Source organism: Schistocerca nitens, chromosome 5 (genome assembly GCF_023898315.1).
Source record: "Schistocerca nitens isolate TAMUIC-IGC-003100 chromosome 5, iqSchNite1.1, whole genome shotgun sequence".
In the NCBI taxonomy this organism is placed as follows: domain Eukaryota; kingdom Metazoa; phylum Arthropoda; class Insecta; order Orthoptera; family Acrididae; genus Schistocerca; species Schistocerca nitens.
In genome coordinates, this window is record NC_064618.1 from 70,067,250 (window position 1) to 70,086,164 (window position 18,915).

The following is an 18,915-nucleotide window of genomic DNA, read 5'->3' on the forward strand; positions in this document are numbered from 1 at the left end:
AGGTAGCCAAATGCCTCGTTATCCGGCGAAGTACATTTGCTAACTCGAGAAACTCGTAGTGGGAGTAACTGTGACGACGTTCAGGTGGACATATAGTGGCATATCGGGTCTGTAGGACTGGCCATAGCAAGAATGATAAAGGCCTAGCCATAGTAAGAATGATAAAGGCCTAAAGATGTGGGAGCAGCCGACACGAGTAACTAGGACTCTCTTAAGGTAGCCAAATGCCTCGTCACTCTGCGAAATTTATTTGAAAACTCGAGGATATCGTCGTTGCAGTAACTCAGACAACGTTAACGTGGACATGTTGTAGCATTTCGCTTCTGCACGAGTGGCCATAGCAAGAAGGATATAGAGAAAGGGCTTAAAAAAGTGGGAGCAGCTGCAGGAGTAACTATGTCTCGCTTAAAGTGATCAAATGCCTCGTCGCTCCGCGAAATTTATTTGAAATCTCGTGGAGCTTGTCGTTGGAATAATTGAGACAACGTTAAGGTGGACATGTAGTGGCATATCCCTTCTGAAGGACTGCCACAGTACAAATTAAAGAAAGGAAAATTTCAAAGAAGGGGAAGCAGCCGACAGCAGTAACTTTGACCCTCTTAAGGTACCCTAATGCCTCGTCACGCCGTGAAATTTATTTGAAAACTCTAGGAACTCATCGTTGTAATAACTCAGACAACGTTAAGCTGGACATGTTGTGGCATATTGCTTCTGCTGGAATGAACACAGAACGAATTAAAGAGAGGAAAGATTCAAAGAAGGGGGAGAAGCTGGCCGCAGTAACTATGACTCTCTTAAGGTAGCCAAATGCCTCGTTATCCGGCGAAGTACATTTGCTAACTCGAGAAACTCGTAGTGGGAGTAACTGTGCCGACGTTCAGGTGGACATATAGTGGCATATCGGGTCTGTAGGACTGGCCATAGCAAGAATGATAAAGGCCTAGCCATAGTAAGAATGATAAAGGCCTAAAGATGTGGGAGCAGCCGACACGAGTAACTATGACTCTCTTAAGGTAGCCAAATGCCTCGTCACTCTGCGAAATTTATTTGAAAACTCGAGGATATCGTCGTTGCAGTAACTCAGACAACGTTAACGTGGACATGTTGTAGCATTTCGCTTCTGCACGAGTGGCCATAGCAAGAAGGATATAGAGAAAGGGCTTAAAAAAGTGGGAGCAGCTGCAGGAGTAACTATGTCTCGCTTAAAGTGATCAAATGCCTCGTCGCTCCGCGAAATTTATTTGAAATCTCGTGGAGCTTGTCGTTGGAATAATTGAGACAACGTTAAGGTGGACATGTAGTGGCATATCCCTTCTGAAGGACTGCCACAGTACAAATTAAAGAAAGGAAAATTTCAAAGAAGGGGAAGCAGCCGACAGCAGTAACTTTGACCCTCTTAAGGTACCCTAATGCCTCGTCACGCCGTGAAATTTATTTGAAAACTCTAGGAACTCATCGTTGTAATAACTCAGACAACGTTAAGCTGGACATGTTGTGGCATATTGCTTCTGCTGGAATGAACACAGAACGAATTAAAGAGAGGAAAGATTCAAAGAAGGGGGAGAAGCTGGCCGCAGTAACTATGACTCTCTTAAGGTAGCCAAATGCCTCGTTATCCGGCGAAGTACATTTGCTAACTCGAGAAACTCGTAGTGGGAGTAACTGTGACGACGTTCAGGTGGACATATAGTGGCATATCGGGTCTGTAGGACTGGCCATAGCAAGAATGATAAAGGCCCAGCCATAGGAAGAATGATAAAGGCCTAAAGATGTGGGAGCAGCCGACACGAGTAACTATGACTCTCTTAAGGTAGCCAAATGCCTCGTCACTCTGCGAAATTTATTTGAAAACTCGAGGATATCGTCGTTGCAGTAACTCAGACAACGTTAACGTGGACATGTTGTAGCATTTCGCTTCTGCACGAGTGGCCATAGCAAGAAGGATATAGAGAAAGGGCTTAAAAAAGTGGGAGCAGCTGCAGGAGTAACTATGTCTCGCTTAAAGTGATCAAATGCCTCGTCGCTCCGCGAAATTTATTTGAAATCTCGTGGAGCTTGTCGTTGGAATAATTGAGACAACGTTAAGGTAGACATGTAGTGGCATATCCCTTCTGAAGGACTGCCACAGTACGAATTAAAGAAAGGAAAATTTCAAAGAAGGGGAAGCAGCCGACAGCAGTACCTTTGACCCTCTTAAGGTACCCTAATGCCTCGTCACGCCGTGAAATTTATTTGAAAACTCTAGGAACTCATCGTTGTAATAACTCAGACAACGTTAAGCTGGACATGTTGTGGCATATTGGCTCTGCTGGAATGAACACAGAACGAATTAAAGAGAGGAAAGATTCAAAGAAGGGGGAGAAGCTGGCCGCAGTAACTATGACTCTCTTAAGGTAGCCAAATGCCTCGTTATCCGGCGAAGTGCATTTGCTAACTCGAGAAACTCGTAGTGGGAGTAACTGTGACGACGTTCAGGTGGACATATAGTAGCATATCGGGTCTGTAGGACTGGCCATAGCAAGAATGATAAAGGCCCAGCCATAGGAAGAATGATAAAGGCCTAAAGATGTGGGAGCAGCCGACACGAGTAACTATGACTCTCTTAAGGTAGCCAAATGCCTCGTCACTCTGCGAAATTTATTTGAAAACTCGAGGATATCGTCGTTGCAGTAACTCAGACAACGTTAACGTGGACATGTTGTAGCATTTCGCTTCTGCACGAGTGGCCATAGCAAGAAGGATATAGAGAAAGGGCTTAAAAAAGTGGGAGCAGCTGCAGGAGTAACTATGTCTCGCTTAAAGTGATCAAATGCCTCGTCGCTCCGCGAAATTTATTTGAAATCTCGTGGAGCTTGTCGTTGGAATAATTGAGACAACGTTAAGGTGGACATGTAGTGGCATATCCCTTCTGAAGGACTGCCACAGTACGAATTAAAGAAAGGAAAATTTCAAAGAAGGGGAAGCAGCCGACAGCAGTAACTTTGACCCTCTTAAGGTACCCTAATGCCTCGTCACGCCGTGAAATTTATTTGAAAACTCTAGGAACTCATCGTTGTAATAACTCAGACAACGTTAAGCTGGACATGTTGTGGCATATTGCTTCTGCTGGAATGAACACAGAACGAATTAAAGAGAGGAAAGATTCAAAGAAGGGGGAGAAGCTGGCCGCAGTAACTATGACTCTCTTAAGGTAGCCAAATGCCTCGTTATCCAGCGAAGTGCATTTGCTAACTCGAGAAACTCGTAGTGGGAGTAACTGTGACGACGTTCAGGTGGACATATAGTGGCATATCGGGTCTGTAGGACTGGCCATAGCAAGAATGATAAAGGCCCAGCCATAGGAAGAATGATAAAGGCCTAAAGATGTGGGAGCAGCCGACACGAGTAACTATGACTCTCTTAAGGTAGCCAAATGCCTCGTCACTCTGCGAAATTTATTTGAAAACTCGAGGATATCGTCGTTGCAGTAACTCAGACAACGTTAACGTGGACATGTTGTAGCATTTCGCTTCTGCACGAGTGGCCATAGCAAGAAGGATATAGAGAAAGGGCTTAAAAAAGTGGGAGCAGCTGCAGGAGTAACTATGTCTCGCTTAAAGTGATCAAATGCCTCGTCGCTCCGCGAAATTTATTTGAAATCTCGTGGAGCTTGTCGTTGGAATAATTGAGACAACGTTAAGGTGGACATGTAGTGCCATATCCCTTCTGAAGGACTGCCACAGTACGAATTAAAGAAAGGAAAATTTCAAAGAAGGGGAAGCAGCCGACAGCAGTAACTTTGACCCTCTTAAGGTACCCTAATGCCTCGTCACGCCGTGAAATTTATTTGAAAACTCTAGGAACTCATCGTTGTAATAACTCAGACAACGTTAAGCTGGACATGTTGTGGCATATTGCTTCTGCTGGAATGAACACAGAACGAATTAAAGAGAGGAAAGATTCAAAGAAGGGGGAGAAGCTGGCCGCAGTAACTATGACTCTCTTAAGGTAGCCAAATGCCTCGTTATCCGGCGAAGTGCATTTGCTAACTCGAGAAACTCGTAGTGGGAGTAACTGTGACGACGTTCAGGTGGACATATAGTGGCATATCGGGTCTGTAGGACTGGCCATAGCAAGAATGATAAAGGCCCAGCCATAGGAAGAATGATAAAGGCCTAAAGATGTGGGAGCAGCCGACACGAGTAACTATGACTCTCTTAAGGTAGCCAAATGCCTCGTCACTCTGCGAAATTTATTTGAAAACTCGAGGATATCGTCGTTGCAGTAACTCAGACAACGTTAACGTGGACATGTTGTAGCATTTCGCTTCTGCACGAGTGGCCATAGCAAGAAGGATATAGAGAAAGGGCTTAAAAAAGTGGGAGCAGCTGCAGGAGTAACTATGTCTCGCTTAAAGTGATCAAATGCCTCGTCGCTCCGCGAAATTTATTTGAAATCTCGTGGAGCTTGTCGTTGGAATAATTGAGACAACGTTAAGGTGGACATGTAGTGGCATATCCCTTCTGAAGGACTGCCACAGTACGAATTAAAGAAAGGAAAATTTCAAAGAAGGGGAAGCAGCCGACAGCAGTAACTTTGACCCTCTTAAGGTACCCTAATGCCTCGTCACGCCGTGAAATTTATTTGAAAACTCTAGGAACTCATCGTTGTAATAACTCAGACAACGTTAAGCTGGACATGTTGTGGCATATTGCTTCTGCTGGAATGAACACAGAACGAATTAAAGAGAGGAAAGATTCAAAGAAGGGGGAGAAGCTGGCCGCAGTAACTATGACTCTCTTAAGGTAGCCAAATGCCTCGTTATCCGGCGAAGTACATTTGCTAACTCGAGAAACTCGTAGTGGGAGTAACTGTGACGACGTTCAGGTGGACATATAGTGGCATATCGGGTCTGTAGGACTGGCCATAGCAAGAATGATAAAGGCCTAGCCATAGTAAGAATGATAAAGGCCTAAAGATGTGGGAGCAGCCGACACGAGTAACTAGGACTCTCTTAAGGTAGCCAAATGCCTCGTCATTCTGCGAAATTTATTTGAAAACTCGAGGATATCGTCGTTGCAGTAACTCAGACAACGTTAACGTGGACATGTTGTAGCATTTCGCTTCTGCACGAGTGGCCATAGCAAGAAGGATATAGAGAAAGGGCTTAAAAAAGTGGGAGCAGCTGCAGGAGTAACTATGTCTCGCTTAAAGTGATCAAATGCCTCGTCGCTCCGCGAAATTTATTTGAAATCTCGTGGAGCTTGTCGTTGGAATAATTGAGACAACGTTAAGGTGGACATGTAGTGGCATATCCCTTCTGAAGGACTGCCACAGTACAAATTAAAGAAAGGAAAATTTCAAAGAAGGGGAAGCAGCCGACAGCAGTAACTTTGACCCTCTTAAGGTACCCTAATGCCTCGTCACGCCGTGAAATTTATTTGAAAACTCTAGGAACTCATCGTTGTAATAACTCAGACAACGTTAAGCTGGACATGTTGTGGCATATTGCTTCTGCTGGAATGAACACAGAACGAATTAAAGAGAGGAAAGATTCAAAGAAGGGGGAGAAGCTGGCCGCAGTAACTATGACTCTCTTAAGGTAGCCAAATGCCTCGTTATCCGGCGAAGTACATTTGCTAACTCGAGAAACTCGTAGTGGGAGTAACTGTGACGACGTTCAGGTGGACATATAGTGGCATATCGGGTCTGTAGGACTGGCCATAGCAAGAATGATAAAGGCCCAGCCATAGGAAGAATGATAAAGGCCTAAAGATGTGGGAGCAGCCGACACGAGTAACTATGACTCTCTTAAGGTAGCCAAATGCCTCGTCACTCTGCGAAATTTATTTGAAAACTCGAGGATATCGTCGTTGCAGTAACTCAGACAACGTTAACGTGGACATGTTGTAGCATTTCGCTTCTGCACGAGTGGCCATAGCAAGAAGGATATAGAGAAAGGGCTTAAAAAAGTGGGAGCAGCTGCAGGAGTAACTATGTCTCGCTTAAAGTGATCAAATGCCTCGTCGCTCCGCGAAATTTATTTGAAATCTCGTGGAGCTTGTCGTTGGAATAATTGAGACAACGTTAAGGTGGACATGTAGTGGCATATCCCTTCTGAAGGACTGCCACAGTACGAATTAAAGAAAGGAAAATTTCAAAGAAGGGGAAGCAGCCGACAGCAGTAACTTTGACCCTCTTAAGGTACCCTAATGCCTCGTCACGCCGTGAAATTTATTTGAAAACTCTAGGAACTCATCGTTGTAATAACTCAGACAACGTTAAGCTGGACATGTTGTGGCATATTGCTTCTGCTGGAATGAACACAGAACGAATTAAAGAGAGGAAAGATTCAAAGAAGGGGGAGAAGCTGGCCGCAGTAACTATGACTCTCTTAAGGTAGCCAAATGCCTCGTTATCCGGCGAAGTACATTTGCTAACTCGAGAAACTCGTAGTGGGAGTAACTGTGACGACGTTCAGGTGGACATATAGTGGCATATCGGGTCTGTAGGACTGGCCATAGCAAGAATGATAAAGGCCCAGCCATAGGAAGAATGATAAAGGCCTAAAGATGTGAGAGCAGCAGACACGATTAACTATGACTCTCTTAAGGTAGCCAAATGCCTTGTCACTCTGCGAAATTTATTTGAAAACTCGAGGATATCGTCGTTGCAGTAACTCAGACAACGTTAACGTGGACATGTTGTAGCATTTCGCTTCTGCACGAGTGGCCATAGCAAGAAGGATATAGAGAAAGGGCTTAAAAAAGTGGGAGCAGCTGCAGGAGTAACTATGTCTCGCTTAAAGTGATCAAATGCCTCGTCGCTCCGCGAAATTTATTTGAAATCTCGTGGAGCTTGTCGTTGGAATAATTGAGACAACGTTAAGGTGGACATGTAGTGGCATATCCCTTCTGAAGGACTGCCACAGTACGAATTAAAGAAAGGAAAATTTCAAAGAAGGGGAAGCAGCCGACAGCAGTAACTTTGACCCTCTTAAGGTACCCTAATGCCTCGTCACGTCGTGAAATTTATTTGAAAACTCTAGGAACTCATCGTTGTAATAACTCAGACAACGTTAAGCTGGACATGTTGTGGCATATTGCTTCTGCTGGAATGAACACAGAACGAATTAAAGAGAGGAAAGATTCAAAGAAGGGGGAGAAGCTGGCCGCAGTAACTATGACTCTCTTAAGGTAGCCAAATGCCTCGTTATCCGGCGAAGTACATTTGCTAACTCGAGAAACTCGTAGTGGGAGTAACTGTGACGACGTTCAGGTGGACATATAGTGGCATATCGGGTCTGTAGGACTGGCCATAGCAAGAATGATAAAGGCCCAGCCATAGGAAGAATGATAAAGGCCTAAAGTTGTGGGAGCAGCCGACACGAGTAACTATGACTCTCTTAAGGTAGCCAAATGCCTCGTCACTCTGCGAAATTTATTTGAAAACTCGAGGATATCGTCGTTGCAGTAACTCAGACAACGTTAACGTGGACATGTTGTAGCATTTCGCTTCTGCACGAGTGGCCATAGCAAGAAGGATATAGAGAAAGGGCTTAAAAAAGTGGGAGCAGCTGCAGGAGTAACTATGTCTCGCTTAAAGTGATCAAATGCCTCGTCGCTCCGCGAAATTTATTTGAAATCTCGTGGAGCTTGTCGTTGGAATAATTGAGACAACGTTAAGGTGGACATGTAGTGGCATATCCCTTCTGAAGGACTGCCACAGTACGAATTAAAGAAAGGAAAATCTCAAAGAAGGGGAAGCAGCCGACAGCAGTAACTTTGACCCTCTTAAGGTACCCTAATGCCTCGTCACGCCGTGAAATTTATTTGAAAACTCTAGAAACTCATCGTTGTAATAACTCAGACAACGTTAAGCTGGACATGTTGTGGCATATTGCTTCTGCTGGAATGAACACAGAACGAATTAAAGAGAGGAAAGATTCAAAGAAGGGGGAGAAGCTGGCCGCAGTAACTATGACTCTCTTAAGGTAGCCAAATGCCTCGTTATCCGGCGAAGTACATTTGCTAACTCGAGAAACTCGTAGTGGGAGTAACTGTGACGACGTTCAGGTGGACATATAGTGGCATATCGGGTCTGTAGGACTGGCCATAGCAAGAATGATAAAGGCCCAGCCATAGGAAGAATGATAACGGCCTAAAGATGTGAGAGCAGCAGACACGAGTAACTATGACTCTCTTAAGGTAGCCAAATGCCTTGTCACTCTGCGAAATTTATTTGAAAACTCGAGGATATCGTCGTTGCAGTAACTCAGACAACGTTAACGTGGACATGTTGTAGCATTTCGCTTCTGCACGAGTGGCCATAGCAAGAAGGATATAGAGAAAGGGCTTAAAAAAGTGGGAGCAGCTGCAGGAGTAACTATGTCTCGCTTAAAGTGATCAAATGCCTCGTCGCTCCGCGAAATTTATTTGAAATCTCGTGGAGCTTGTCGTTGGAATAATTGAGACAACGTTAAGGTGGACATGTAGTGGCATATCCCTTCTGAAGGACTGCCACAGTACGAATTAAAGAAAGGAAAATTTCAAAGAAGGGGAAGCAGCCGACAGCAGTAACTTTGACCCTCTTAAGGTACCCTAATGCCTCGTCACGCCGTGAAATTTATTTGAAAACTCTAGGAACTCATCGTTGTAATAACTCAGACAACGTTAAGCTGGACATGTTGTGGCATATTGCTTCTGCTGGAATGAACACAGAACGAATTAAAGAGAGGAAAGATTCAAAGAAGGGGGAGAAGCTGGCCGCAGTAACTATGACTCTCTTAAGGTAGCCAAATGCCTCGTTATCCGGCGAAGTACATTTGCTAACTCGAGAAACTCGTAGTGGGAGTAACTGTGACGACGTTCAGGTGGACATATAGTGGCATATCGGGTCTGTAGGACTGGCCATAGCAAGAATGATAAAGGCCCAGCCATAGGAAGAATGATAAAGGCCTAAAGTTGTGGGAGCAGCCGACACGAGTAACTATGACTCTCTTAAGGTAGCCAAATGCCTCGTCACTCTGCGAAATTTATTTGAAAACTCGAGGTTATCGTCGTTGCAGTAACTCAGACAACGTTAACGTGGACATGTTGTAGCATTTCGCTTCTGCACGAGTGGCCATAGCAAGAAGGATATAGAGAAAGGGCTTAAAAAAGTGGGAGCAGCTGCAGGAGTAACTATGTCTCGCTTAAAGTGATCAAATGCCTCGTCGCTCCGCGAAATTTATTTGAAATCTCGTGGAGCTTGTCGTTGGAATAATTGAGACAACGTTAAGGTGGACATGTAGTGGCATATCCCTTCTGAAGGACTGCCACAGTACGAATTAAAGAAAGGAAAATATCAAAGAAGGGGAAGCAGCCGACAGCAGTAACTTTGACCCTCTTAAGGTACCCTAATGCCTCGTCACGCCGTGAAATTTATTTGAAAACTCTAGGAACTCATCGTTGTAATAACTCAGACAACGTTAAGCTGGACATGTTGTGGCATATTGCTTCTGCTGGAATGAACACAGAACGAATTAAAGAGAGGAAAGATTCAAAGAAGGGGGAGAAGCTGGCCGCAGTAACTATGACTCTCTTAAGGTAGCCAAATGCCTCGTTATCCGGCGAAGTACATTTGCTAACTCGAGAAACTCGTAGTGGGAGTAACTGTGACGACGTTCAGGTGGACATATAATGGCATATCGGGTCTGTAGGACTGGCCATAGCAAGAATGATAAAGGCCCAGCCATAGGAAGAATGATAAAGGCCTAACGTTGTGGGAGCAGCCGACACGAGTAACTATGACTCTCTTAAGGTAGCCAAATGCCTCGTCACTCTGCGAAATTTATTTGAAAACTCGAGGATATCGTCGTTGCAGTAACTCAGACAACGTTAACGTGGACATGTTGTAGCATTTCGCTTCTGCACGAGTGGCCATAGCAAGAAGGATATAGAGAAAGGGCTTAAAAAAGTGGGAGCAGCTGCAGGAGTAACTATGTCTCGCTTAAAGTGATCAAATGCCTCGTCGCTCCGCGAAATTTATTTGAAATCTCGTGGAGCTTGTCGTTGGAATAATTGAGACAACGTTAAGGTGGACATGTAGTGGCATATCCCTTCTGAAGGACTGCCACAGTACGAATTAAAGAAAGGAAAATCTCAAAGAAGGGGAAGCAGCCGACAGCAGTAACTTTGACCCTCTTAAGGTACCCTAATGCCTCGTCACGCCGTGAAATTTATTTGAAAACTCTAGAAACTCATCGTTGTAATAACTCAGACAACGTTAAGCTGGACATGTTGTGGCATATTGCTTCTGCTGGAATGAACACAGAACGAATTAAAGAGAGGAAAGATTCAAAGAAGGGGGAGAAGCTGGCCGCAGTAACTATGACTCTCTTAAGGTAGCCAAATGCCTCGTTATCCGGCGAAGTACATTTGCTAACTCGAGAAACTCGTAGTGGGAGTAACTGTGACGACGTTCAGGTGGACATATAGTGGCATATCGGGTCTGTAGGACTGGCCATAGCAAGAATGATAAAGGCCCAGCCATAGGAAGAATGATAACGGCCTAAAGATGTGAGAGCAGCAGACACGAGTAACTATGACTCTCTTAAGGTAGCCAAATGCCTTGTCACTCTGCGAAATTTATTTGAAAACTCGAGGATATCGTCGTTGCAGTAACTCAGACAACGTTAACGTGGACATGTTGTAGCATTTCGCTTCTGCACGAGTGGCCATAGCAAGAAGGATATAGAGAAAGGGCTTAAAAAAGTGGGAGCAGCTGCAGGAGTAACTATGTCTCGCTTAAAGTGATCAAATGCCTCGTCGCTCCGCGAAATTTATTTGAAATCTCGTGGAGCTTGTCGTTGGAATAATTGAGACAACGTTAAGGTGGACATGTAGTGGCATATCCCTTCTGAAGGACTGCCACAGTACGAATTAAAGAAAGGAAAATTTCAAAGAAGGGGAAGCAGCCGACAGCAGTAACTTTGACCCTCTTAAGGTACCCTAATGCCTCGTCACGCCGTGAAATTTATTTGAAAACTCTAGGAACTCATCGTTGTAATAACTCAGACAACGTTAAGCTGGACATGTTGTGGCATATTGCTTCTGCTGGAATGAACACAGAACGAATTAAAGAGAGGAAAGATTCAAAGAAGGGGGAGAAGCTGGCCGCAGTAACTATGACTCTCTTAAGGTAGCCAAATGCCTCGTTATCCGGCGAAGTACATTTGCTAACTCGAGAAACTCGTAGTGGGAGTAACTGTGACGACGTTCAGGTGGACATATAGTGGCATATCGGGTCTGTAGGACTGGCCATAGCAAGAATGATAAAGGCCCAGCCATAGGAAGAATGATAAAGGCCTAAAGTTGTGAGAGCAGCAGACACGAGTAACTATGACTCTCTTAAGGTAGCCAAATGCCTCGTCACTCTGCGAAATTTATTTGAAAACTCGAGGTTATCGTCGTTGCAGTAACTCAGACAACGTTAACGTGGACATGTTGTAGCATTTCGCTTCTGCACGAGTGGCCATAGCAAGAAGGATATAGAGAAAGGGCTTAAAAAAGTGGGAGCAGCTGCAGGAGTAACTATGTCTCGCTTAAAGTGATCAAATGCCTCGTCGCTCCGCGAAATTTATTTGAAATCTCGTGGAGCTTGTCGTTGGAATAATTGAGACAACGTTAAGGTGGACATGTAGTGGCATATCCCTTCTGAAGGACTGCCACAGTACGAATTAAAGAAAGGAAAATATCAAAGAAGGGGAAGCAGCCGACAGCAGTAACTTTGACCCTCTTAAGGTACCCTAATGCCTCGTCACGCCGTGAAATTTATTTGAAAACTCTAGGAACTCATCGTTGTAATAACTCAGACAACGTTAAGCTGGACATGTTGTGGCATATTGCTTCTGCTGGAATGAACACAGAACGAATTAAAGAGAGGAAAGATTCAAAGAAGGGGGAGAAGCTGGCCGCAGTAACTATGACTCTCTTAAGGTAGCCAAATGCCTCGTTATCCGGCGAAGTGCATTTGCTAACTCGAGAAACTCGTAGTGGGAGTAACTGTGACGACGTTCAGGTGGACATATAGTAGCATATCGGGTCTGTAGGACTGGCCATAGCAAGAATGATAAAGGCCCAGCCATAGGAAGAATGATAAAGGCCTAAAGATGTGGGAGCAGCCGACACGAGTAACTATGACTCTCTTAAGGTAGCCAAATGCCCCGTCACTCTGCGAAATTTATTTGAAAACTCGAGGATATCGTCGTTGCAGTAACTCAGACAACGTTAACGTGGACATGTTGTAGCATTTCGCTTCTGCACGAGTGGCCATAGCAAGAAGGATATAGAGAAAGGGCTTAAAAAAGTGGGAGCAGCTGCAGGAGTAACTATGTCTCGCTTAAAGTGATCAAATGCCTCGTCGCTCCGCGAAATTTATTTGAAATCTCGTGGAGCTTGTCGTTGGAATAATTGAGACAACGTTAAGGTGGACATGTAGTGGCATATCCCTTCTGAAGGACTGCCACAGTACGAATTAAAGAAAGGAAAATTTCAAAGAAGGGGAAGCAGCCGACAGCAGTAACTTTGACCCTCTTAAGGTACCCTAATGCCTCGTCACGCCGTGAAATTTATTTGAAAACTCTAGGAACTCATCGTTGTAATAACTCAGACAACGTTAAGCTGGACATGTTGTGGCATATTGCTTCTGCTGGAATGAACACAGAACGAATTAAAGAGAGGAAAGATTCAAAGAAGGGGGAGAAGCTGGCCGCAGTAACTATGACTCTCTTAAGGTAGCCAAATGCCTCGTTATCCGGCGAAGTACATTTGCTAACTCGAGAAACTCGTAGTGGGAGTAACTGTGACGACGTTCAGGTGGACATATAGTGGCATATCGGGTCTGTAGGACTGGCCATAGCAAGAATGATAAAGGCCCAGCCATAGGAAGAATGATAAAGGCCTAAAGTTGTGGGAGCAGCCGACACGAGTAACTATGACTCTCTTAAGGTAGCCAAATGCCTCGTCACTCTGAGAAATTTATTTGAAAACTCGAGGATATCGTCGTTGCAGTAACTCAGACAACGTTAACGTGGACATGTTGTAGCATTTCGCTTCTGCACGAGTGGCCATAGCAAGAAGGATATAGAGAAAGGGCTTAAAAAAGTGGGAGCAGCTGCAGGAGTAACTATGTCTCGCTTAAAGTGATCAAATGCCTCGTCGCTCCGCGAAATTTATTTGAAATCTCGTGGAGCTTGTCGTTGGAATAATTGAGACAACGTTAAGGTGGACATGTAGTGGCATATCCCTTCTGAAGGACTGCCACAGTACGAATTAAAGAAAGGAAAATTTCAAAGAAGGGGAAGCAGCCGACAGCAGTAACTTTGACCCTCTTAAGGTACCCTAATGCCTCGTCACGCCGTGAAATTTATTTGAAAACTCTAGGAACTCATCGTTGTAATAACTCAGACAACGTTAAGCTGGACATGTTGTGGCATATTGCTTCTGCTGGAATGAACACAGAACGAATTAAAGAGAGGAAAGATTCAAAGAAGGGGGAGAAGCTGGCCGCAGTAACTATGACTCTCTTAAGGTAGCCAAATGCCTCGTTATCCGGCGAAGTACATTTGCTAACTCGAGAAACTCGTAGTGGGAGTAACTGTGACGACGTTCAGGTGGACATATAGTGGCATATCGGGTCTGTAGGACTGGCCATAGCAAGAATGATAAAGGCCCAGCCATAGGAAGAATGATAACGGCCTAAAGATGTGAGAGCAGCAGACACGAGTAACTATGACTCTCTTAAGGTAGCCAAATGCCTTGTCACTCTGCGAAATTTATTTGAAAACTCGAGGATATCGTCGTTGCAGTAACTCAGACAACGTTAACGTGGACATGTTGTAGCATTTCGCTTCTGCACGAGTGGCCATAGCAAGAAGGATATAGAGAAAGGGCTTAAAAATGTGGGAGCAGCTGCAGGAGTAACTATGTCTCGCTTAAAGTGATCAAATGCCTCGTCGCTCCGCGAAATTTATTTGAAATCTCGTGGAGCTTGTCGTTGGAATAATTGAGACAACGTTAAGGTGGACATGTAGTGGCATATCCCTTCTGAAGGACTGCCACAGTACGAATTAAAGAAAGGAAAATTTCAAAGAAGGGGAAGCAGCCGACAGCAGTAACTTTGACCCTCTTAAGGTACCCTAATGCCTCGTCACGCCGTGAAATTTATTTGAAAACTCTAGGAACTCATCGTTGTAATAACTCAGACAACGTTAAGCTGGACATGTTGTGGCATATTGCTTCTGCTGGAATGAACACAGAACGAATTAAAGAGAGGAAAGATTCAAAGAAGGGGGAGAAGCTGGCCGCAGTAACTATGACTCTCTTAAGGTAGCCAAATGCCTCGTTATCCGGCGAAGTGCATTTGCTAACTCGAGAAACTCGTAGTGGGAGTAACTGTGACGACGTTCAGGTGGACATATAGTAGCATATCGGGTCTGTAGGACTGGCCATAGCAAGAATGATAAAGGCCCAGCCATAGGAAGAATGATAAAGGCCTAAAGATGTGGGAGCAGCCGACACGAGTAACTATGACTCTCTTAAGGTAGCCAAATGCCCCGTCACTCTGCGAAATTTATTTGAAAACTCGAGGATATCGTCGTTGCAGTAACTCAGACAACGTTAACGTGGACATGTTGTAGCATTTCGCTTCTGCACGAGTGGCCATAGCAAGAAGGATATAGAGAAAGGGCTTAAAAAAGTGGGAGCAGCTGCAGGAGTAACTATGTCTCGCTTAAAGTGATCAAATGCCTCGTCGCTCCGCGAAATTTATTTGAAATCTCGTGGAGCTTGTCGTTGGAATAATTGAGACAACGTTAAGGTGGACATGTAGTGGCATATCCCTTCTGAAGGACTGCCACAGTACGAATTAAAGAAAGGAAAACTTCAAAGAAGGGGAAGCAGCCGACAGCAGTAACTTTGACCCTCTTAAGGTACCCTAATGCCTCGTCACGCCGTGAAATTTATTTGAAAACTCTAGGAACTCATCGTTGTAATAACTCAGACAACGTTAAGCTGGACATGTTGTGGCATATTGCTTCTGCTGGAATGAACACAGAACGAATTAAAGAGAGGAAAGATTCAAAGAAGGGGGAGAAGCTGGCCGCAGTAACTATGACTCTCTTAAGGTAGCCAAATGCCTCGTTATCCGGCGAAGTACATTTGCTAACTCGAGAAACTCGTAGTGGGAGTAACTGTGACGACGTTCAGGTGGACATATAGTGGCATATCGGGTCTGTAGGACTGGCCATAGCAAGAATGATAAAGGCCCAGCCATAGGAAGAATGATAAAGGCCTAAAGATGTGAGAGCAGCAGACACGAGTAACTATGACTCTCTTAAGGTAGCCAAATGCCTTGTCACTCTGCGAAATTTATTTGAAAACTCGAGGATATCGTCGTTGCAGTAACTCAGACAACGTTAACGTGGACATGTTGTAGCATTTCGCTTCTGCACGAGTGGCCATAGCAAGAAGGATATAGAGAAAGGGCTTAAAAAAGTGGGAGCAGCTGCAGGAGTAACTATGTCTCGCTTAAAGTGATCAAATGCCTCGTCGCTCCGCGAAATTTATTTGAAATCTCGTGGAGCTTGTCGTTGGAATAATTGAGACAACGTTAAGGTGGACATATAGTGGCATATCCCTTCTGAAGGACTGCCACAGTACGAATTAAAGAAAGGAAAATTTCAAAGAAGGGGAAGCAGCCGACAGCAGTAACTTTGACCCTCTTAAGGTACCCTAATGCCTCGTCACGCCGTGAAATTTATTTGAAAACTCTAGGAACTCATCGTTGTAATAACTCAGACAACGTTAAGCTGGACATGTTGTGGCATATTGCTTCTGCTGGAATGAACACAGAACGAATTAAAGAGAGGAAAGATTCAAAGAAGGGGGAGAAGCTGGCCGCAGTAACTATGACTCTCTTAAGGTAGCCAAATGCCTCGTTATCCGGCGAAGTGCATTTGCTAACTCGAGAAACTCGTAGTGGGAGTAACTGTGACGACGTTCAGGTGGACATATAGTAGCATATCGGGTCTGTAGGACTGGCCATAGCAAGAATGATAAAGGCCCAGCCATAGGAAGAATGATAAAGGCCTAAAGATGTGAGAGCAGCAGACACGAGTAACTATGACTCTCTTAAGGTAGCCAAATGTCTCGTCACTCTGCGAAATTTATTTGAAAACTCGAGGATATCGTCGTTGCAGTAACTCAGACAACGTTAACGTGGACATGTTGTAGCATTTCGCTTCTGCACGAGTGGCCATAGCAAGAAGGATATAGAGAAAGGGCTTAAAAAAGTGGGAGCAGCTGCAGGAGTAACTATGTCTCGCTTAAAGTGATCAAATGCCTCGTCGCTCCGCGAAATTTATTTGAAATCTCGTGGAGCTTGTCGTTGGAATAATTGAGACAACGTTAAGGTGGACATGTAGTGGCATATCCCTTCTGAAGGACTGCCACAGTACGAATTAAAGAAAGGAAAATTTCAAAGAAGGGGAAGCAGCCGACAGCAGTAACTTTGACCCTCTTAAGGTACCCTAATGCCTCGTCACGCCGTGAAATTTATTTGAAAACTCTAGGAACTCATCGTTGTAATAACTCAGACAACGTTAAGCTGGACATGTTGTGGCATATTGCTTCTGCTGGAATGAACACAGAACGAATTAAAGAGAGGAAAGATTCAAAGAAGGGGGAGAAGCTGGCCGCAGTAACTATGACTCTCTTAAGGTAGCCAAATGCCTCGTTATCCGGCGAAGTGCATTTGCTAACTCGAGAAACTCGTAGTGGGAGTAACTGTGACGACGTTCAGGTGGACATATAGTAGCATATCGGGTCTGTAGGACTGGCCATAGCAAGAATGATAAAGGCCCAGCCATAGGAAGAATGATAAAGGCCTAAAGATGTGGGAGCAGCAGACACGAGTAACTATGACTCTCTTAAGGTAGCCAAATGCCTCGTCACTCTGCGAAATTTATTTGAAAACTCGAGGATATCGTCGTTGCAGTAACTCAGACAACGTTAACGTGGACATGTTGTAGCATTTCGCTTCTGCACGAGTGGCCATAGCAAGAAGGATATAGAGAAAGGGCTTAAAAAAGTGGGAGCAGCTGCAGGAGTAACTATGTCTCGCCTAAAGTGATCAAATGCCTCGTCGCTCCGCGAAATTTATTTGAAATCTCGTGGAGCTTGTCGTTGGAATAATTGAGACAACGTTAAGGTGGACATGTAGTGGCATATCCCTTCTGAAGGACTGCCACAGTACGAATTAAAGAAAGGAAAATTTCAAAGAAGGGGAAGCAGCCGACAGCAGTAACTTTGACCCTCTTAAGGTACCCTAATGCCTCGTCACGCCGTGAAATTTATTTGAAAACTCTAGGAACTCATCGTTGTAATAACTCAGACAACGTTAAGCTGGACATGTTGTGGCATATTGCTTCTGCTGGAATGAACACAGAACGAATTAAAGAGAGGAAAGATTCAAAGAAGGGGGAGAAGCTGGCCGCAGTAACTATGACTCTCTTAAGGTAGCCAAATGCCTCGTTATCCGGCGAAGTACATTTGCTAACTCGAGAAACTCGTAGTGGGAGTAACTGTGACGACGTTCAGGTGGACATATAGTGGCATATCGGGTCTGTAGGACTGGCCATAGCAAGAATGATAAAGGCCTAGCCATAGTAAGAATGATAAAGGCCTAAAGATGTGGGAGCAGCCGACACGAGTAACTATGAGTCTCTTAAGGTAGCCAAATGCCTCGTCACTCTGCGAAATTTATTTGAAAACTCGAGGATATCGTCGTTGCAGTAACTCAGACAACGTTAACATGGACATGTTGTAGCATTTCGCGTCTGCACGAGTGGCCATAGCAAGAAGGATATAGAGAAAGGGCTTAAAAAAGTGGGAGCAGCTGCAGGAGTAACTATGTCTCGCTTAAAGTGATCAAATGCCTCGTCGCTCCGCGAAATTTATTTGAAATCTAGTGGAGCTTGTCGTTGGAATAATTGAGACAACGTTAAGGTGGACATGTAGTGGCATATCCCTTCTGAAGGACTGCCACAGTACGAATTAAAGAAAGGAAAATTTCAAAGAAGGGGAAGCAGCCGACAGCAGTAACTTTGACCCTCTTAAGGTACCCTAATGCCTCGTCACGCCGTGAAATTTATTTGAAAACTCTAGGAACTCATCGTTGTAATAACTCAGACAACGTTAAGCTGGACATGTTGTGGCATATTGCTTCTGCTGGAATGAACACAGAACGAATTAAAGAGAGGAAAGATTCAAAGAAGGGGGAGAAGCTGGCCGCAGTAACTATGACTCTCTTAAGGTAGCCAAATGCCTCGTTATCCGGCGAAGTACATTTGCTAACTCGAGAAACTCGTAGTGGGAGTAACTGTGACGACGTTCAGGTGGACATATAGTGGCATATCGGGTCTGTAGGACTGGCCATAGCAAGAATGATAAAGGCCCAGCCATAGGAAGAATGATAAAGGCCTAAAGATGTGAGAGCAGCAGACACGAGTAACTATGACTCTCTTAAGGTAGCCAAATGCCTTGTCACTCTGCGAAATTTATTTGAAAACTCGAGGATATCGTCGTTGCAGTAACTCAGCCAACGTTAACGTGGACATGTTGTAGCATTTCGCTTCTGCACAAGTGGCCATAGCAAGAAGGATATAGAGAAAGGGCTTAAAAAAGTGGGAGCAGCTGCAGGAGTAACTATGTCTCGCTTAAAGTGATCAAATGCCTCGTCGCTCCGCGAAATTTATTTGAAATCTCGTGGAGCTTGTCGTTGGAATAATTGAGACAACGTTAAGGTGGACATGTAGTGGCATATCCCTTCTGAAGGACTGCCACAGTACGAATTAAAGAAAGGAAAATTTCAAAGAAGGGGAAGCAGCCGACAGCA